This window comes from Scyliorhinus canicula, chromosome 9 (genome assembly GCF_902713615.1).
Source record: "Scyliorhinus canicula chromosome 9, sScyCan1.1, whole genome shotgun sequence".
Classification (NCBI taxonomy): Eukaryota; Metazoa; Chordata; class Chondrichthyes; order Carcharhiniformes; family Scyliorhinidae; genus Scyliorhinus; species Scyliorhinus canicula.
This window is the reverse complement of record NC_052154.1, coordinates 171724922-171747911: the sequence shown is the minus strand read 5'-3', so window position 1 is coordinate 171747911 and position 22990 is coordinate 171724922. Positions and strand designations below refer to the sequence as shown.

The 22990-nt window shown below is 45.9% G+C and overlaps 1 protein-coding gene across 6 annotated transcripts in view; it reads right to left on the bottom strand.

Annotated features, from left to right (window-relative positions):
* kmt5b (lysine methyltransferase 5B) overlaps window positions 1-14892 on the bottom strand; it is a 76789-nt gene extending 61897 nt beyond the window's left edge. The window contains exons 1-2 of one of the 6 annotated variants that reach the window (XM_038808194.1): window positions 14625-14750; window positions 5607-5721 (exon numbers count right to left, since the gene is read on the bottom strand). The gene's annotated coding sequence lies outside the window, so the exon portion shown is untranslated. Of the gene's footprint in view, window positions 1-5606; window positions 5722-14187; window positions 14468-14624; window positions 14794-14869 lie in introns of those variants that run through there. The other 5 variants (XM_038808193.1, XM_038808196.1, XM_038808192.1 and 2 more) reach the window with 5 other exon arrangements.
* Window positions 14893-22990: the final 8098 nt, after the last annotated feature.

Genomic DNA, 22990 nt, shown 5'->3' with positions numbered 1-22990 from the left:
ACAACGCCTGTAGTTTTGCCCCTCCCCCCCCACAAACACAATCTAGCCTCCATCTTTACCCAGACTGCCGCCTGATCGCAACATCAGCCCAACACCTTCTCCGCATTTTCCACCCAGTAATAGTACATCCGGTTCAGCAGCGTCAAGACTGACGGTCCCTCTGTAAAACCCTTTTACGAATTCTCACCACCTTACACGCCCATATAAACGACGAGATCAATTCTTCCGCCCCCACAAAAAATGGCTTTGGTAGAAATGCTGGTATGCACTGGAATGAAGAAAAAAACGTGGCAAAATATTCGTCTTCACCGACTGCGCACACCCAGCAAGAGACAGAGGAAGATTGTCCCACCTCTGTAAATCTGCCTTAATCGTTCTAACTTCGGAAAATGTAACTTTCGGAGCCACACCCAATCTCATAAGACCATAAGACAGAGGAGCAGAATTAGGCCACTTTGAGTCTGCTCCGTCATTCAATCATGGCTGATTTTGTTCTCATCCCCATTTTCCTGCCTTTTCCTCCATAACCCCTGATCCCCTTATTAATCAAGAAACTATGTCTTAAAGACACTCAGTAATTTGGCCTCCACAGCCTTCTGTGGCAAGAGTTCCACAGATTCACCACTCTCTGGCTGAGGAAATTACTCCTCATCTCTGTTTTAAAGGTTCCTCCTCATCTCTGTTTTAAAGGATAATCCCTTTAGTCGGAGATTGTGCCCCTCTGGTTCTAGTTTTTCCTACTAGTGGAAACATCCTCGCCACTCCATTCTATCCAGGCCTCGAGTATCCTGTAAGTTTCAATAAGATCCACCGTCATCCTTCTAAACTCCAACAAGAAAGACCCAGATTCTTCAACCGTTCCTCATACGACAAGCTCTTCATTCCAGGGATCATTCTTGTGAACTTCCTCTGGACCCCTACACCCCTAAGTATCTAAAATAAGAGCTCGCCAAATAAAAAAACGACAATACCTCCAATCTACCCCCTTCCCTGGCTTTCTCGAAACCCCCCCCAATTCACTTTGAACTTGTAGAAAGTTCCAAACTGCCTTAACAGCCCCATTTTGTCCCCAGTGTGGGAACTGGTTCCGAAATGTACAAAGGTCATTGGTGTAAAGCGATACACGCACCCCCCCCCTCCCGCGTGCCACCGATTACCCCCTTAGCCCCATCCACTTTCTAAACTTCTCAAATGGCTCAATCGCCAACGCAAATAGGAAGGTGGACATCAAGGCAATACTTATGGGGTTAATTTAGCACAGTGGGCTAAATAGCTGGCTTTTAAAGCAGACCCAGGCAGGCCAGCAGCGTGGGTTCAATCCCCGTATCAGCCTCCCCGAACTGGCGCCGGGATGTGGCAACTAGGGGCTTTTCACAGTAACTTCATTTGAAGCCTACTTGTGACAATAAGCAATTTTCATTTCATTTCACTGCCTCGTTCCCTTGTGCAACTGAAAATAACTGAATATTTTTCCAAACACTGGCCCTTGGCTCCTTGTACAACAATTTGACTCACAATACAAACGAATCGTTCCAACACCTCAAACAAGTACCCCCACTCTACCCTGTCAAACATCTGCTCAGCATCTAACGCCACTATCACCTATTGTCCCCATCCCCTCTGACTGAGAGAGGCCGACATTCAGTAAGCACCGCACGTTGAAATATAACAGCCTACCCGTCCCAAATCCTGATTGATCCATCCCCAACCACCTGTGGAAGACACCTCTGTAACCTGAGCACCAGCATCTTCCTCAAAATCTTTGCATCCACATTTAGCAATGAAATAGTTCAGTACAACATAAAGGACAAGGACCCAGTGGTCCTTAGCTTTATCAATAAAAGTGAAATGGATGTCTGACTCATCCGTCTCCAGGAGTGACATTCCCCACGCCACCGAGTCTTCAAATGCCTCCACCAATAATGGCACCAATCAGTCTGCAAACTTTATAAAATTCTACCAGAAACCCATCCGGCCCTGATGCCTTTCCCGACTGTATACTCCTATTGCTTTCCTAACCGCACCCCCAACGCTTCTCAAATTTTCTCCTCCACCCTGGGACACTCCAACCCCTCCAAAAATTCCACCATGTGAGAATCATCCTCTGGTGGCTCCAAACTATACAACTTCTTATAAAACACTTCAAACACTCGGTTCACCCTTTCCGGCACCGACACCAGCACCCCCTGCTCTCGCACCTGGATAATTTCCCAGGAAGCTGCCTGCCGCCTCAACTGGCACTCCAGCAGACGGCTGGCCTTCTCTCCATACTCACAACTATCCCCTTTGCCCGTCTCAACTGCAGCACCGCTTTATCTGCTTTGGAAATGTGTTTGCAACAACTTAATGCTGGCCAAAGGTTCTGGAGTAGGGTCCACCAAATATTTCCCATCCACCTCCAATATCTCATTCACCAATCACTCACGTTTTTCCCCTTGCTTCCCTGTCCACCTGCGTCTCGTTGCTTCACTGTCCACCTGCGTCTTGTATGCAATCGCTTCTCCCCTCATCAGCGCCTTCAGAGCCTTGCATAATATAGAGAGATAAACCACCCCCCATTCTTGTTAAACCCTACGTACTCACCCATCATCGTGGCCATCCTTACTCAAAAACCCAGATCTGCTGGCAGCCCCATATCAAAATTCCACGCTGAACTGTTCGGCCGGCTCCCTTTCCAAAAGCACATCGACCAGGTGTGGAGCACAATCAGAAATCACAAAAAAGTGCTGAATACTCCACTTTCCTCCACCCTGGCAACATCTACTTCCACACAAAAAATCAATCCGAAAGTAGACCTTGTGGGCTGGCATGAAAAAGGAAAACTTGCTCCCTCCTCCCCTCCCCCAGGTGCAAAATTGCCATGGATTGGATTGGATTTGTTTATTGTCACATGTACCAAGGTACAGTGAAAAGTATTTTTCTGCGAGCAGCTTAACAGATCATTAAGCACATGGGAAGAAAAGGGAATAAAATAAAATACATAATAGGACAACACAAGGTATACAATATAACTACATAAGCACCGGATGTATATACAGTATACAGGGGTCTAGGACAACTCATCGCGGCCGACTCATCGCCAGCCCAACTAAAAATTGAAATTCATGGTAAAAGCGGTCGGCGGCAGGTAACTTTTGAACGGCCCGCACCAAGCATTTGATAGATAGACCGGCCGGCGAACCAAGTTATATCACAGTTCAGACCGGTGGTATTTCAAATTCAATAAAAATTAATGGAGGTTAAAAGACTTATTTAACTGTGATATAACTTGGTTCGCCGGCCGGTCTATCTATCAAATGCTTGGTGCGGGCCGTTCAAAAGTTACCCGCCGCCGACAGCTTAGTGTTTGATACACCGAGTGTGCAGATTAGACCAAATAAGAGGAGGTCTGAACTTGGTGGATTTAGTTGGACAGCCTTTGGAGAGGTAAGGTACTGTTTGGATAATGCCCTGGGACCCCTTTCAGAGAGGTAAGGTAGTCTTTGGGATTGTTAAAAGTGAACATGATTATGCACTTTTTACACACAGTCCAACTGCCAAAGAACTATGAAAGAACTCTCAAAGCTGTCAAGGAATTGTCGTAACTATAAAGGAATTGTCAAAGCTTATTTTGCTAAATTGGCATAGAGGGGATACCGGCACAGAGTGGTGGGGTGGAGGGGGGGTTGCATGGATTTGCATGAAGCTGGCATGGTGACATGGGGGTTTGAGGACCCATAGCAGGGCAGCACGGTAGCCTTGTGGATAGCACAATCGCTTCACAGCTCCAGGGTCCCAGTTTCGATTCCGGCTTGGGTCACTGTCTGTGCGGAGTCTGCACATCCTACCCATGTGTGCGTGGGTTTCCTCCGGATGCTCCGGTTTCCTCCCACAGTCCAAAGATGTGCGGGTTAGGTGGATTGGCCATGATAAATTGCCCTTAGTATCCAAAATTGCCCTTAGTGTTGGGTGGGGTTACTGGGTAATGGGGATAGGGTGGAGGTGTTGACCTTGGATAGGGGGTAGGGTGCTCTTTCCAAGAGCCGGTGCAGACTCGATGGGCCGAATGTCCTCCTGCACTGTAAATTCTATGTAATGTATCTATGTCATAGCGGTGGTTAAAGTGGCATGGGTTTGGATAGGTTAACCAGGATTGGGCACAGGGTTGAAGGGCGGTGTTTTATTTTTTATTGTAATTATCTCAACGCAGCGCCTTCTGCTCAGCCTGCCTCCAAATTAATTTTGAAGTCGTCCACCCTGACTCCTACTTCAACCCGACCCAGCATTGACCGAAAATCCAACCTGCAGCCAGACAGTTTTTAAGGGTGGGCCCGTCGTGCTAGGAAATCTCCCGACTCTGAGCGCCAACCTGGGGATAAAGATCCAGGCCTTGGAAACCCGACTAAAGAAATAACAACCACCTGAAAGATTCACGAATTATCTTGAGAGGGAGAGGTCAACAAAAAGTCTTGTTTCTAATTCAGTTTGCATCAGTACAATGCTGCTTTTCATTTTTTTAAATGACTGTGGGAAAACTTACAAGGAGTCTCTCAACTTATTTTTAAAGCACTTGACGTTTCTAGGTGTGGTTAGCATTAATGTTTAAGACCTTGTGCACAAGGATAAATAGATACTTAAGGAGACTCTTGACTGTTCGAATATTGCACTGGACTCAAATATTGCACAACGGTTTTCTTCTCCAGTTAGTGGAGTGAGCTAAAACAGGACAAACAAAAAAGAATGATTTTGAACGTAAAAGCAGTGTTGGTGCCGCCGACAGCTTTTACCATGAATTAAATTTGAAATACCACCGGTCTGAACAGTGATATAACTTGGTTCGCCTGCCGGTCTATCTATCAAATGCTTGGTGCGGGCCGTTCAAAAGTTACCCGCCGCCGACAGCTTTTACCATGAATTACAATTTTTAGTTGGGCTGGCGATGAGTTGGGCTGGCGATGAGTTGGGCTGGCGATGAGTTGTCCCATTCTCTTTAGTGTAGTGCTAATGAGGTCAGTCCATGAAAGGGTAATTTAGGAGGAATCTGGTAACAGCGGGGTAGAAGCTGTTTCTGCGTCTGTGCGTGTTCTCAGACTGCTGTATCTCCTGCCTGATGGAAGAAGTTGGAATAGTGAGTAAGCCGGGTGGGAGGGGTCTTTGATTATGCTGCCCGCTTTCCCCACATGGCGGGAGGTGTAAATGGAGTCAATAGATGGGAGGCAGGTTCGTGTGATGGACTGGGCGGTGTTCACGACTCTGAAATTTCTTGCGATCCTGGGCCAAGCAGTTGCCATACCAGATGTCTGACTCATCATTACCAGGAGTGACCCCCCCCCCCCCCCCCCCCCCCCCAAGTCACCTTCAGCCAACCGCCACTCCCCTTCCCAGACTTGCTATACCTGCATGCTAGCTTTTTGACTCGTGCACTACAACACCCAAATCCCTCTGCACCTCAGAATTCTGCAGTCGTTCTTAGTTTAGGCAATACTCAGCTTTTTGTTTATTCTTCCTGCCAAAGTGAACAACTTCACGTTTTTCCACATTATACGCCAGCTGCCAGATTTTTTGCACATTCAACCCATCTATATCCATCTGCATCCTAATGTCTTTTTCACAACATACTTTCCTACCTTTACATCATCTGAAAATTTAGCACCATGTCTTCGCTCCCTGCATCCAAGTCATTTTCAAACTATAAAAAGTTGAATCCCCAGTAGACCCCTGCCAGATTCCATTCATCACAACCTGCCAATCAGAAAAAGGCACATTTATGCATGCTCTGTTTTCTGACAGCCTGCCAATCTTCTCTCCATGCTAATAAGGCGGCACGGTAGCACAGTGGTTAGCACTGTTGCTCCGCAGAGCCAGGGTCAAATGTTCAATTCTTGGATTGAGTCACTGTCTCTGCGGAGTCGGCATGTTCTCCCTGCTTCTGCGTGGGGAAAATTAACTGTCATACTGTCAGCAGGGGCTATAATCTAAAGGGGGAAGTTAGGCTATTTTCTGTGAAGGGCAAGAGGGACTTGTTAGGGATGGAAATGATGCATGTACTACGTTTATATTTGGATTTGCTATTATAAAATTACAAATACCTTAATAAAATGTTTTTTTTATTATAAAATTTTAAATTCTCCCTCAGTGTACCCAAACAGTGTGTGGCAACTACGGTATTTTCACAGTGACTTTATTGCAGTGTTAATGTAAGCCTAGTGCAGTGTTAATGTAAGTCAACTTGTGACAGAAATAAAGATTATTGATTATAATAATTTGATTTGATTTATTGCCACATGCACCAAAGTATAGTGAAAAGTATTTTTCTACAGCCAAGGGAACGAAATATGTTAGCCCTGACACCATGACCTTTTATTTTTCCCCAATAACCTTTGATGTGACATCTTATCAAATGCCTTCTGTAAATGTAAGTAAAGTACATCTACAGCCTCCGCTTTATCTACAGTTACTCTATCAAAGAACTCCAATTTCCCTTTCACAAAACCATGCAGATTCTTTCCAATTACCTGGAGTTATTTTTTTAAATAAAAGTGACCAGCTGCAACCTGCTAAGTGATCGATTCTGGCATCTTACCCAAGATACATGTCAAGCTAACTAGCCTATTTTCCTGTTTTTTGCCTCCCTCCCTTCTTGAATCGCTAGGTTATTTTTGCTATTTTCCAGTCTGACAACCGTTCAAAATTTAGCGAATTCTCTTAAGACCCTAGGATGAAGTCCATATGGACTTGTCAGCCCAGTACACCATCAGTTTTCTCAGTACCGTTTCCCGAGTGATTGTAATTTCACTAAGTTCCACTCTCCCTTCCACCTCCCGGTTTACAGCTGTTATTGAATGTTCCTTTGCAGCCTCCATAGTGAAGACCAAAGCAATAACTCCCATTATCATTTTACTTTACTTACACTTGTTTTTCAATATCTGTAGAAACTCTGGCAATCCATTTTTACATTCTGGATAGCTTCCTCTCATACCCTAATTTCTTTCTCCTGATTAACCTTTTAGCCATTGTCTACCGTTCTTCTGAACTATCATAGGACTCGGTCACTCATCTTCGCACAATTATGTGCTTTTTCCTTAATATATTCCTTCAAAAAAAAGAAAGTTTTAAGAGTATTCTGAAGTACGCTCTTAAATATCTGCTCCTGCTTCCCAATCGATTCATCCTCTAACCTTGTATCCAGCTCACTTCAGCTAGTTCAGCTTTCATGCCCACACAGTTGCCCTCATTTAAGTTTAAAATGCTAGTCTTACATCCACCCTTCTCCTTTTCAAACTAGATAAAAAATTCAATCATAGGTGGTCGCTGCTACCCAGAGGTACCTTTACTCGGAGGTCACTAATTACGAAGTCTAACATAACCTGCGTTCTGATTGGTTCCAGAATATGCTACTCCAAGACACTGTCTTGAAAGCTTTCTATCAACTCAACCAGACTATGACTGCCAATATACTTTTTCCAGTTTATATGTAGATTTAAAACACCCATGATTATTGCTATCACTTTATCACAAGCACTCAATATTTCATATACTTTTTCCTACATTTTGGTTATTTAGGGGGCCTGCAAACCACTCCCTCATGTGACTCCCCCCCCCCCCCCCCCCCAACCCACTTCTTTCTCCACCAAACCGATTCTACAGCCTGACCTCCTGAACCAAGGTCATCTGTAACTATTGTGCCAATACCATCCTTAATTCACAGTGGCACCACACCACCTTTACTTTGCTTCCTTTTCTTCCTGATAAGTACACTTAGCTAACGGGACACGTCAGAATCATAGAATTTACAGAGCAGGAGGCCATTCAGCCCATCAAGTCTGCACCGACCCTTGCAAAGAGTTCGCTACTTTTTAAAAAAATGAATTTTGAGTACCCAATTCACTTTATCCAATTAAGGGCAATTTAGCATGGCCAATCCTCCTACCCTGCACATCTTTGGGTTGTGGGGGTGAAACCCACACAAACACGGGGAGAATGTGCAAACTCCACACGGACAGTGACCCAGGATCAAACCTGGGACCTTGGCACAGTGAGCCAACAGTGCTAACCACTGCACTGCAGTGCTGCCCCTACTCCCTACTTAAGCCCACGCCTACACCCTATCCCCGTAACCCCACCCAACTCTTTTTTGGACACTAAGGAGCAATTTATCATCATGGCCAATCCACCTAACCTCCCACCTTGGACTGTGGGAGGAAACCAGAGCACCCAGAGGAAACCCACGCTGACAAGGGGAGAAAGTTCAAACTCCACACAGCTAACCACTGTGCCGCCATCAACATTCTATGGCTCTAATTGCAAAAACTGCAAAATTCACCCACTATAATCTAAATGTTTGTTGTATATACAACAATCTGTTAATTGTAGATTTGACAGCTTAGACTGACCGTTCCCCCTCATTTGCATAGTTGTGCTTTTTAATTACTGCAGAATACCTCTTTCAAAATTGTCAATAAATTTAAATATAAGTTCATAGGATATAGGAGCAGAATTAGGCCATTTCGCCCATTGAGTTTGCTCCGCCATTCGATCATGGCCTTAACTCCACCATCCTGCCTGTTCTCCATAACCCTTCAACCCATTACCAATTAAAAATCTGTCTAACTCCTCCTTAAATTTACTCACTGTCCCAGCATCCACCGCACTCTGGGGCAGTGAATACTAGATTCACAACCCTTTGGGAGAAGAGTTTCTCCTCAACCCAGTTTTAAATTTGCTCCCTCTTATCCTAAGACTATGACCTCTCATTCTAAAATGCGCCACAAGAGGAAGCATCCGTTCCACTGCCATACCTTTTATCATCTTATATACCTGAATTTGATCTCTCCTCATTCCTCTAAACTGTAGTTGTCTAAATAAGCCCAAACTATTCAAATTCTTCATACGAGTAATCACTTATCAATAAGTCAATCTTCGCCTGATAATTCGAAGTGCTGAAACAATTTTATAGAAAGTAGTCTAAAATTAAGCAACATAAATAACACAAGGTAGGAATTCAATACCGTACATCAGGTAATTTGAGTTTAAGTATCTTATAATCTACTCATCTTAATTCTAAGGCAAGCAAGCCCGAGAAAAACCAAATTACCTCAAACACAACATGCGTATTTCCTTAGGAGCCAAGTAATGTAGGAAGTTGCAATGCATTACTAAAGAATGTACTGATAGGACAATTAAATACACAGTAGATGAAGCTGTGTCGCCTGTGATAACAGTTTTATCAGATTATTCAACAAAGATATTTTATTGAATACACAACTGAAACTCCAGTTAGTGATCAACAGACATATTTTCTGAAATTCTCTGGATGCACTTATTTTGTGAGGAGGCCATATTTCTGTCACATATCTCCAATGTCAATGCTTTCTCATGGCACAGTGTTGCTTGTAACTGTACTAACTCATCACAACAGGAGAGTTGTATGTTCATAAACATATAAATACTGTGGATACTAGAGGTCAAAGGAATGCCGCGGCAAGTGACTTACCGCCTTGGTCTCTGAAGCCTGCCCATCTGACTGAACACTCGCCACTTGCCTGGATGAGTGCATCTCCAACAACACAGAAGAAGTTTGACACCATCCAGACAAAGCATTGTACTTGATTGGCGCCTGATCCACTACCTTAAACATTCACTCCCTCCACCACAACAAACAGTGGCAGCGATGTGTACCATCTACCAGATGCATTACAGAAACTCATCAAGGCTCCTTAGGCAGCACCTTCCAAACCCACAATCCAAGGACAATGGCAGCAGATACCTGGGAACACCAGCACCTGGAAGTTCTCCTCCAAGTCACTCACCATCCTGCCTCAAATATATCACTGTCCTTTCACTGTTGCTGGGTCAAAACCCTGCAACCCACCTCCCATCCATTGACTCGGTCTTGGGAAAGAGGGCAGCATAATCAAAGACCCCTCCCACTGGGCTTATCCACTCTTCCATCGGGCAGAACATACAAAAGTCTGAGAACATTAACCAACATATTCAAAAACAGCTTCTTCCCTCCTGTTACCAGACTCCTAAATGACCCTCTGATGGACTGATCTGATCTTTTCACAGATCTTCTCTATTGAGTTGTACGGCATTCCTATATGCTTCACCCGATGCCTGTGTATGTATTTACATTGTGTATTTATGTTTGCCTTGTGTTCATGTACGAAATGATGTCTGGACTTTTAAGCCGAACAATACTTTTCACTGTACCTTGGAACACATGACAAACAAATCCATTCAACCAAACTCCCGCTCTAATAACACTGTGGGGTGTATTTACACGTCAGAGACTGCAGCAATTCAAAAAGACAGCTCACAACCACCTTTGCAAGGGTAACTTGAGATGGACAATAAACGCTGACCTAGCCAGTAAGCCTTCATTCCATAAAGGAGTAAGGAAAAATAGAAACCATGTGAAAGGGGGAAATTTTTTTTGATACGATGTCAAAGTAACAAATGACTTAAGAGGAATTTTCTCCAAGATTGTTTGTGGGGCTTAAACGAATCACAACACAAGCAGAAAACTATATCTTGTCCATCCACTGTTTGTGGGACTTTGCTGTACACAAAGTCAATGTCTTTTTCTGGTACATCTGTCAAATTTTGGATTCAGTGGACATCTGCAAATCAGCTGTTTTCTTTTCAACTGGAAAAGTTATTGTTGTTTTCAAAATTATAATTGTCCACATCATTAGACATCTTGTTTTATACAAACATACACTGCAATTCAATGTTTATCATTACAACTCTAACTTTGAGAACAAGAGATCTTCAGTGTATGTTCACCGTGTTACAAGAAACCACTTCAAAAAACAATTATAAACAGAAGTTTACATCACTGCTAAGCAAGTTTCTTCACAAGTCACACATCTCCCAATTCTCAGATGTTGATAACATTTTTACTCCAGCAAGTTCATGAAAAACTACTAAAATTCAGATGGCTCTCCACACAATCTATTACCTTTCAAAATATCCTTTTAAACACACACCTGAAATTACTGTAGCTATAGAATACTAAAGCAACATTAACTTTTATGACATTTCTCCGAATAACAATGCATCCTTTACTATAAAGTCATCACAGTTATTTTAAACAGTTAAAAATATATAGACACAAGAGTATGCAATTCAGCCATTCAAGCGTACTTCACTTTCAATGAGATCACAGCTGATATGCATCTTATCATATCCTTTTGCAGACTTGGCTAACAAAACGTTAACACTCTCATTTTAAATTATTAATTGAGCAAGCATCTACGATGTATTGTTATACAGATGTGGTGTAAGCAAACATGAAATTTGCACACAAGATCCAACAAATAGCAAATGATTACAGCCATGAAGAGTTTTTGAACTGTAGTCACTCTTACAATACAAGAAATGCTGTAGCCTATATGTGCTCAGCAAGCGCCCACAAAATAATTTGTTAATGACCACATAATCTGCTTTAGTGATGTTAGTGGAGGAATAAATGCTACCCAGGACACCAGGAAAACTCCAGCTATTTTCCAAACACTGCCATGGATCATTTACTTCCACCCAAGGCAGCAGACTAGGCTTAATGTCTCATCTGAAGGCACGTCAGTGCAGCACACACCCCGAGTCCTGCACTCAGGTGTCAGCCTGAATTATATATGACACCCGAGGTGAGCTTTGAACCCACAACTTTGTGTTTCAGGAGAACATTACCACCCAGCCAAGGTTGACAATGATGCCCAGTTCTCATAAGACAGATACATACAGATAGGCTTTGTGATCCATCACTGCTCAGCAAGCCTGAAGGGTCCTAATACCATTTCATCACAAACATTTAACTGTTCTTTAAATAGTTTCAATATCCTACCCAAGTCTATTCCATGTAATTACTCTGGATGCATTCTTTACTCTCCAGAAGCTTTCCGGAGATGAGTCGTAAATATGCTTTCACTAAACCAGTGCATCTTCTACAATTATCTTATGATTTAGGAAGCAGCCATGTTCAGATTTGCATATTCAACAGTTTATTCTTACGTACAAGCTGAAGATCTTTTGAAGGGTGGGGAAAAAAATCAAATCACTCAAGTCTTTGTTGACAGTTAGTCTTCTGTCACTGAAACAATATTGACACTTTCCATGAATGAAATTCATGGTTTAACTATTTCTCTTGATTCTCAGTGGCAGGCCAAAACATTCAAAAAGGTAGTTTGACCAAGCTTTAGGTTTAAGCACGACTTCCTCAAGCTATTGTAAAATCCCCAGTTGAATTGGACATGACATACCCCCAAATTTAAATGTTAACAGCTCAAGCTGACGCAAAACGCGTAAAGCACAAAACTTTCCACACACGTTCAATTCCACGTTTGCGAACAATTCGCTTCTCTGGCAACCACCAGTGAACTCCATTAGGTTAAACAAATGCTTCATTCACCTCGATGTTCTTTATCACAGGCAAGTTTATTCAGATAGCGGTTAGACACACACACACACACACACCCAAGACACTGACGTGCACCTCCTTAGCTGATCAGATCTACCGTGCATCGCGGTTCTATGGTGTATAGGGATATAAGGAGGCCTGCATTCCAAACCCATCAAACGCTTGCCAAGAAAATGAACCGGGAAAGTCACGGGGAAATTCTCCCCGGCGGTCGCCGAGCCAGGTGACAGGAAACTCATTGCAGACCGGCACTGCCCGGTTGTGTGTTTTATACATACATATACAAGCGCACACATACATGACAATATTGCTGAGGGTGTCGCACCACGTCGGCTCTTCACCAGAGCAGGCAGGGTGTTTTTTTTTTTACCCTTGACCTCAAGCACGAATCACAAAACGCACCAACATTGAGAGTTTGCAGCTCTTGCTCTCTCTACCCCCCCCCCCCCCCCCCCCCCCCGTGATAACTCACCGCCCTCTTCCGACAGAGATGGAAAAAGAGCCCTCACCAATACCATCAAAACCCCTCAGCAGCAACACCCCCTCACCAACACCATCAAAACCCCTCAGCAGCAACACCCCCTCACCAACACCATCAAAACCCCTCAGCAGCAGCACCCCCTCACCCACAAAACCCCTCAGCAGCAACACCCCCTCACCAACACCATCAAAACCCCTCAGCAGCAGCACCCCCTCACCCACAAAACCCCTCAGCAGCAACACCCCCTCACCAACACCATCAAAACCCCTCAGCAGCAGCACCCCCTCAGCAGCAACACCCCCTCAGCAGCAACACCCCCTCAGCAGCAACACCCCCTCACCAACACCATCAAAACCCCTCAGCAGCAGCACCCCCTCAGGAGCAGCACCCCCTCACCAACACCATCAAAACCCTTCAGCAGCAGCACCCCCTCAGCAGCAACACCCCCTCACCAACACCATCAAAACCCCTCACAAACACCAACACCCCCTCACCAGCAACACCCCATTGGTAGCAACACCCCATTAACTAGTTTCTGGACACTTCACAACAACAAAGAAAGAAACACGGGGACGGGAACCAAAGCCAGGCACCAGGCGCCCACTCGCATCCAGGCAAAATGTGCACGTGGAGAGTTTAAAAATAAAAACGTTCACAGGGAGGTAAAGAAAGCTCCAAGCCAGGGCCTCCCGAGTTGGGAGTGAGTTCAGCAGCGGTTTTTCATCCTACTTTCCCCAAGCCCACACGCTTCCCTCCTCCTCCACCTGGCGGCGCGTTTGTTTCTTTCAAAAAAAAACTGGTGAGTCTCTTTAAACCATCGAGACGTCCAGATATTTGTGAGCGACGGTGGAAATTTAACCGGGGGGGGGGGGCGAACACACAACAAAACACACACACAGAACAAAACGGCGGCGCACGGCGAGGGCGGAGACGGGCCCGGTCGGAGAGGCAGAGAGAGGGAATTTTTTTTTAAAAAAGTTGTCGAAATTGCAGCTCAAAGCAGACGATGGGGAAGTGAAGTTAAAACCGGTTCCATTTTGTACAATCAGAGAGGGAAAGAGTTTTAAAAAAAAGAGAGGGAGGGGGAAGAGAGGGGGAAAAAAAATTCAGGCCGAAAGGAAAGCCTGGGTGTAAAGCCCAACAAAGCGGCTGGCAGCTGCTCCCTCCCACACTGGCGTCGAAAACAATCCGCACTCGATCAAGCAGAAGCGACAAAAATAAAATAAAAACAAAACAAAAAAAAAAACTCCTCGGAACGATCCCGTTTAAAACAAACACACCCGGCCACCATTTCTCACACCTTCCTTACCCCAACTTGGCTGCTTTCTGCGACCAGACCAACATCAACACAGGAAAAGTCGTGTCTTTTTTCCCTTTCCAAATTCAAAAAAAAAAACCCCCTCTCTTTTTTTCTTTTCTTTCTTCCCCTCCTCCGAGCTTCCGCTCTCTTTCGCTCAGGACGAACCCGTCCCAATTTGTGGGGCAATCTCTAGAAAATTAACATGATAATCCAACATGGCGGCGGCCGGCGGGCTGACAGCGGCTCCCGCAGCGAGTGGCGAAATAATCCCGCAGCCTCTCCCCCTTCTTCCTCCTCCTCCTCCTCCAACCACCGCCAGCAGCCTCTTCTCTCTCCCTCCTCCTCCTCCTCCTCCCCCCCCCCCAACAACACCCTCCACCACCTCCACACACAACCCTCCCTCCCGCCTCAAAAAAAACAACAACCTCCAACTGTACAATACCCACTTCCAACAACGGGCCGACCCTCCACAAACGCCGATGAAGGAGGGGGAAGAAAGAAAGGGATATCGTTTTTTTTTTTTTGCCGACTAGATGTTCGGAGCCAGGGCGCGGCTGCCTTTTTTTTTTAAATCATCAATTTAAATCCCCTCTCATCCAAGCCGCGGATGTAGACAAAAAAAAGTCCCTCCCTCTCTCTCACTCTCTCTCTCTTCCCCCTCCAAACAATTCATTTCCCTTTAACATCGCACCATGATGACAAGATAGCTCATCTTCACGCTCCTCTTCACTTTCCACCTCTCCTTATTTCAAACATGGATGTGCGTTGTGAAGTATTTCTCTTCACCACATCTGGAAACTTGAGTCCATCAATGCCTGGGTGATGGTCGGTTTTTAATGTGTTTTGAGTTGTAGGGTGTTCTCCTTGCTTCCATCACACACAAACTCTTGGTTTGTGCCATCAACAAAGTAAATGAACCCCCCCCCCCCCCCAAACTCGGCAGCTGTCCCATGGGGAACCAGGATTTAGAGGGAGGGGGAAATCAATTGTCACAGCAACCAAAGTCTACCAGAAACAATTATTAACAGAATTAAAATTGCAAGTAAGTTATTGCATACCTCACCCAATTACTGTGACTTAAGAAGCTCACATACTTAGACATTGTGCTGTTAAATATCATGGAATGGGCACTATTGTTTTTTAAAAAGTGACATTGAGGTATTTCCTCAACTACAGATATGGGTTTGGTCGATTATTGATCATGTGGGTATTGTTAAAAATAAATATAACTTCTTTATGGTTTCATTATAAAGTCGCTGTCAGTTTTCAAAAAATCACTTGATTCATAACTTCCACGATGAAGTTAATGGAACTTGTTTTAAGAGAAAAGGAATAGAGTTTCTCTCCTCCCTTTCTGTACTGGAACACTTATTACAGTTAGAGGATATCAATCAATGGAGAGGTTGATCCAAATAAATAAATGCATACATCAAAAGAAAAGTTCAATATTTATCTGACTTAGACAGACAGGCAATGAAGGGGCTTATCATGTTGAACTGAAGTAAGTATGAGGATTGGGAGAGTTTTAGAAACCAGAAAAGGGTGACCAAAAGGTTGATTAAAAAGGGGCAAAAATTCGAGTAAACTAGTCAGTAATATAAAAATGGTCTGTAAGAGTTTGAAAATGGTATAAAAAGGAGGAGAGTAATTAAAGTAAATGCCTGTCTCTTAGAGACAGGAAAAAATACAATTTTTATCATAGGGAATGAAGAAATGGCAGAGTCGTTAATTGAACAAATATCTTGTGTCCGGCCACCTTCGCAGTTGAAGGCACAAATTACATGCAAGAAATAAAATGTAACCAAGGGGTTAACAATAGTTAGATATTTCAATAAGAAGTCTTATAACACCAGGTTAAAGTCCAACAGGGTTGTTTCAAACACTAGCTTTTGGAGCACTGCTCCTTCCTCAGGTAAATTAAGAGGTATGTTCCAGAAACATATATATAGACAAAGTCAAGGATGCAAGATAATGCTTTGAATGCGAGCATTTGCAAGTAATTAAGTCTTTACAGATCCAGAGATAGGGGTAACCCCAGGTTAAAGAGGTATGAATTGTCTGAATCCAGGACAGATGGTAGGATTTCGCAAGTCCAGGCCAGATGGTGGGGGGTGAATGTAATGCGACATGAATCCAAGGTCCCGGTTGAGGCCGTACTCATGTGTGCGGAACTTGGCTATAAGTTTCTGCTCGGCGATTTTACGTTGTCGCGCGTCCTGAAGGCTGCCTTGGAGAACGCTTACCCGGAGATCAGAGGCTGAATGCCCTTGACTGCTGGAGTCACATTACCTAAACACATTAAAAAAGCCATCCCCTATGGACAAGCCGTCCCCTATGGACTATCGAAGCAGAAACTTATAGCCAAGTTCCGCACACATGAATATGGCCTCAACCGGGACCTTGGATTCATGCCGCATTACATTCATCCCCCACCATCTGGCCTTGGCTTGCGAAATCCTACCAACTGTCCTGGCGTGAGACAATTCACACCTCTTTAACCTGGGGTTACCACTATCTCTGGATCTGTAAAGACTTAATTATCTGCAAATGCTCACATTCAAAGCATTGTCTCGCATCTTTGACTTTGTCTATATATATGTTTCTGGAACATACCTCTTAATTTACCTGAGGAAGGAGTAGTGCTCCGAAAGCTCGTGTTTGAAACAAACCTGTTGGACTTTAACCTGGTAAGACTTCTTACTATGCTCACCCCAGTCCAACGCCGGCATCTCCACATCATAGATATTTAAAGTAATCAATATCAACAAGCCGTCAAATCTCCAGGATCTGATGGCCTACACTTAGTGTTCTAAAAGAGACAGCTGCTCAGATAATGGGCACTCTGGTTATGATTTTCCCAAATTCTCTATATTCTAGAATTATCCCAACAGATTTAAAGGTAGAAAATGTAACACCGCTATTCAAGAAAGGAAGGCAAGAGGGAATAGAAACCTACAACCCAGATAGACTGACATCAATCATCAAGAAAATGTTGGCATCTACTATTAAGGAAGTGTTAAAATGTACTTAGAAACCCATAGTATAGTCATATAGAGTTAACATGGTTTTACAAAAGGAAAATCATGTTATAGAGTCATGGAGTTATTATGGCATAGATAGAGACCACTCGGCCCATCGAGTCCACAGCAGCTCTCTGTGGAGCAATTCAATTAGTCCCATTACACTGCTCTATATCCATAGATCTGTAAGTTAATTTCCCTCAAGTGCCCATCCAATTTTCTTTTGCAATTATTTATCGCCACTGCTTCCACTACCCTGGTAAGCAATGAGTTCCAGCTCATGACCGCCTTTGGACTAAAAAGTTTATCTTCACATGCCTTGCATCTCTTGTCTAAAACCTTCTATCTGTGTCCCTTTGTACCATTAGCTAATGAGAACAGCTTTTCTTTGTCCCTCAGCCAAGCCTGTCATAATGTTGTGCACCGCGATCAAATCTTCCCTCGATCTCCTTTGTTCCAAGAAGATCAATCCCAGTTTTTCCAACATGCGTTTGTAGGGAACAATCTCAGCCTGGCAGCACGGTAGCATTGTGGCAGCACGGTAGCATTGTGGATAGCACAATGGCTTCACAGCTCCAGGGTCCCAGGTTCGATTGGGTCACTGTCTGTGCGGAGTCTGCACATCCTCTCCGTGTGTGCGTGGGTTTCCTCGGGGTGCTCCGGTTTCCTGTCCAAAGATGTGCAGGTTAGGTGGATTGGCCATGGTAAATTGCCCTTAGTGTCCAAAATTGCCCTTAGTGTTGGGTGGGGTTACTGGGTTATTGGGATAGGGTGGAGGTGTTGACCTTGGGTCGGGTGCTCTTTCCAAGAGCTGGTGCAGACTCGATGGGCCGAATGGCCTCCTTCTGCACTGTAAATTCTATGATCTATTCAGGTAAATCTCTACATCCTCTCAAGGGCCCTCGCATCCATAGAACATAGAACAGTACAGCACAGAACAGGCCCTTCGGCCCTCAATGTTGTGCCGAGCAATGATCACCCTACTCAAACCCACGTATCCACCCTATACCCGTAACCCAACAACCCCCCCTTAACCTTACTTTTCCTGAGATGTGATGAACTGGGTGAAATACTCAAGTTGTGGCCTACCCAGGGCTTTATAAAGGTTGAGCCTAACTTCCTGCTTTTGTAATCAACACCTCTAATTATGAAGTCCAAGATCCCATGTGCTTTGCTAAATACTCTTTATTCACATAAACCCCAGTTCTATTTGTTCCTCTACAATCTTTAGAGCTGTGCCATTTGGTCCATACATCATCTTCCCATCCCATTTTCCAAAAAGCATCACCTCACATTTCTCTGTATTAAATTTCAGCTGCCACTTGTCTGTCCATCCTGCTAACCCAATTGTGCCTTGTTGCAGTCAATTGATATTATCATCACTGTGTGCCACACCTCCATGTGCGGTATCATCGACAAATTGTGTTAATTTTGAACAAATTATTGGAGACGTTTGAGGATATATCTTGTAAGGTAGATAAATCCAGTAGTATAATTTGGCTTCCAAAACCCATTCAAAAAGGTGACACATAAAAAGTTATTAAGCAAGTTAAGGAATCATGGAGTTGGGGGTAATATATTGGTATGCTGGAGGACTGGGTTTATTTATCTGGTGGCCTTGCCACATGGCAATATTGCTACTTAAGGTTCTCAATTGGCCCAAGGGCCTTCCCCAATTTTATTCCCCCCTCACCTAACAAACCATTGTCAGGGTGGGGGCATTTCAGCTTTAGCCCCGAGCAGGATTTGGAATAGATCTGGGAACATGGAATTTAATTTCCCTGCTTGACTGAGAAATGTTGCACAATGCAGAGATTAAAACAAAGAGATTGACTTTATCTCCTACTGACAGGTACCTTGCTGTAAAAAAAAGGTTAATACAAGTAAAATATTAAATGGACATTCATCACACTGATATTTGTGGGGCCCACACGAGTACAGATTAGCTGCCATGTTTGCTCAAAAAACTGTGGGCTGTAAAGTACAAAGTTTGGGACAATCTGAAAGTATGAAAAGTTCTATATCAATGGACACCCTTTTTTCTTTAAGCTCAATGCACTTTAAACCATCTTTTAGATGAGACATTCATCGTTGCCTCACCTACCTGCTCAGGTAGTTGTAAAAGATCCCATGATGATATATGAAGAACAAGCAGTTCTCCTGCATCTTGCCTGATGTTCTTTCCTTGACCAACATCAGATCAATTGCTCATTCATCCTATTTCTTGCTCTAACAGTCCCTCAAGGTGAGCAGGATACTTGCGATGATGTACCGTGACAAGTGTTTTCATGTGGGGCCTTTTAACATGGGGAGGCTGCTGTGCTGTAGCTACCCAAAGGGTTGTAACTGACCAGGAAACTGTCCCGCCATTGGTATTGGAAAGAGTTAGATAGATAGAACAGTACAGCACAGACAGGCCCTTCGGCCCTCGATGTTGTGCCGAGCAATGATCACCCTACTCAAACCCACGTATCCACCCTATACCCGTAACCCAACAACCCCCCCCCCCCCCCCCAACCTTACTTTTAAGGACACCACGGGCAATTTAGCATGGCCAATCCACCTAACCCGCACATCTTTGGACTGTGGGAGGAAACCGGAGCACCCGGAGGAAACCCACGCACACACGGGGAGGACGTGCAGACTCCGCACAGACAGTGACCCAGCCGGGAACCGAACCTGGGATCCTGGAGCTGTGAAGCATTTATGCTAACCACCATGCTACCATGCTGCCCGATGGGTTATGGGTTAATAATCAACCCGTTTGGCTAGGTTATGAATGCACCTTCCGTGGCCATCAAACCCTGAAGTAGGACTCAAACTCAGAGGTAGAGGCACTACTCAGTGCCCCACAGGACCTTCTTTTAGGAACTTGTACTGGGCTCCACCCTTGGTTCCGCCCACGACTCCTCCCCCTAGTGCAGCTGCATAAGTACCCGTGTCCAGAGTCAGCTTGGGTCACTACGAGTTCATTGACAGGTAACAGGCTGGCTCTGAAGTAAGTCGATTAAAGCCTAGATTCACATCGGAAACACGTGTCTGGTGAATTGATGGTTCGATCAATTTAATCGACTTAAGAACAGTAAAGATCGATTATGGAATCGGCCCTCAAGCCTGGACGCCTGGAACTCAACCCGCAGGATGCAGAGGCTAAAGAAATCTTCTCCCACTGGATCCGGTGCTTCAAGGCCTACCTGGCCGAAGCGAGCACAGCCAAAACGACAGAGGATCAGAAGCTGGGTCTACTGCACGCGAGGGTGAGCCATAGAATCTTGACGCAACTAAACTCGGCCAGTTCATATACTGCGGCGCTAGCAGTTCTCGAAAAAATGTATGTAAGGCCCATTAATGAAGTTTACGCTTGCCATGTGTTTACAACTCGCCGTCAGCGGCCTACGGAATCACTCACCGAATTCCTAAGAGAACTTAACAATTTGTCCAATGACTGTAATTACCAAGCGGTTACCGCGGCTGAACCCAGGGAATTGGCGGTACGCGATGTTTTTGTAGCGGGCCTCAGGTCTAACTATGTGCGCCAACAACTGCTGGAAAAGGGGGCCCAGGACTTAGAAACGACTGTGGAAGCTGCGACCACGATGGAGGTCTCCTTCCGCAGCCTTAACTCGTTTCCCGCGGACCCCGCGACCCAATCATGGGCCCCCGACCAGCGACTCCCCCAGGCCTGTGCTACGCGGCCGCCCAGCCACCATGCTGCCCCAGCCAGCCACTATGCTGCCCCAGCCAGCCACTATGCCGCTCCAGCCTGTAGTGATCCTCGCCTAAGTGTGTACAGAAGGGGCTGATGGGAAATGGAAGTACCACCAGGGGGCAGCACAGGGACATATAAGAGTGACGCTGAAGGCCCGCCCTCGCGCACTTTGGCTGGAGAGACAGGGGAGCAGGACAGGGACGGAAGTTGAGCTCAGGGCTGCAAGTGTGGTCACGCCTAGTTGCAGAGCATAGAAGAAACATAACACAGCCTGCCATTTCTGCGGCCAGAATCAGCACCCGTGGCAGCACTGCCCGGCCCGCAACGCGACCTGCAGCAGCTGCAGGCAAAAAGGGCACTACGCTAGAGTGTGCCTCGCTAAAAGGGCCCCAGCTTACAACTCCCCAGCGACTCGCAGTAACCGCTCCCCTCACTCGCAGCCCCGCGGGGCCCGAAACGCTGCGGCCTATGCCCTGACTCTGCCCCCTCCAGCCACGTGCGAACCATGGGGGCCGCCATCTTGGAAAACCTCCACCACGCGGCCGGCCACGTGCGACTCATGGGGCCGCCATCTTGGACGCCATCTTCCTCGCCACCGCCACGTGCGACTCATGGGGGCCGCCATCTTGGACGCCATCTTCCTCGCCGCCTGCCACGTGCGATCCACGGGCCCGTTTGGCATCTCCGCGCTCGGACAACTCAGCGGAGGAATTCAAACTAAACTATGAACTCAGAGGGCAGTCATCACGGGGCCACTCCAGCACAGCTGATCAAGCCACCGACTACCCGCAACTCAGCGCGGTCACCCTGGACCAATCACGACCGAAGAATCTACGAAACTCAATGGCAGAGGTCCATATCAACAGGTACAAAATGCCATGCCTCTTCGACTCCGGGAGCACTGAGAGCTTCATACATCCAGACCTGGTAAGACGCTGTTCGCTCCCCGTTTTCCCCGTGCAGCAAACTATCTCGCTCGCTTCAGGCTCCCACTCGGTCCAGATCCAGGAGCGCACCGCCGCGGCACTCACAATCCGAGGCGCTAGTTACTCGAAATTCAAACTCTACGTTTTGCCCGAACTCTGCGCGCCACTCTTATTAGGCTTAGACTTCCAATGCAACCTCAAGAGCCTCACCCTCAGCTTCGGAGGGCCCCTGCCCCGACTCACGATCTGCAGCCTCGCTACGCTGCGAAGTCCCCCCCCCCCCCCCTCTCTTTGCCAATCTCACAAAGGACTGTAAACCGTAGCCACTCGTAGGAGGCGGTATAGCCTGCAGGATAGGGTATTTGTCAGAGCAGAGGTCCGAAGGCTACTCAGTGAGGGGGTAATAGAGGCCAGCAATAGTCCCTGGAGAGCTCAGGTGGTGGTCGTTAAGACCGGGGAAAAATTCCGTATGGTGGTCGACTACAGTCAGACTATGAATAGATTTACGCTCCTCGACGCGTATCCCCTCCCCAGGATTGCAGACATGGTAAACCAGATCGCCCAGTACCGGCTCTTTTCCACGGTGGATCTGAAGTCTGCATACCACCAGCTCCCAATCCGCCCAGAGGACCGCCACTACACAGCATTCGAGGCTGATGGCCGCCTGTTCCATTTCCTCCGGGTCCCTTTCGGCGTCACCAATGGGGGTCTCGGTGTTCCAACGATCAATGGACCGAATGGTGGACTAGTACGGGCTGCGGGCCATGTTTCCGTACTTGGACAATGTCACCATCTGCGGCTATGACCAGCAGGACCACGATGCCAACCTCCACCGTTTTCTCCAGACGGCACAGAAACTTAATCTCACTTACAACAAGGAGAAATGCGTTTTCCGCACATCCAGACTAGCCATCCTCGGCTATGTCGTGGAAAACGGAGTCCTGGGCCCCGACCCGGACCGTATGCGCCCCCTCTTAGAACCCCCTCCCACTCATTGTCCCAAGGCCCTCAAACGGTGCTTGGGATCTTTTTCCTACTACGCCCAGTGGGTCCCTCAATATGCGGACAAAGCCCGCCCACTCTTTAGGACCACATGATTTCCCCTGTCAGCCGAGGCACGCCAGGCCTTCGACGACATCAAAGAGGACATCGCCAAA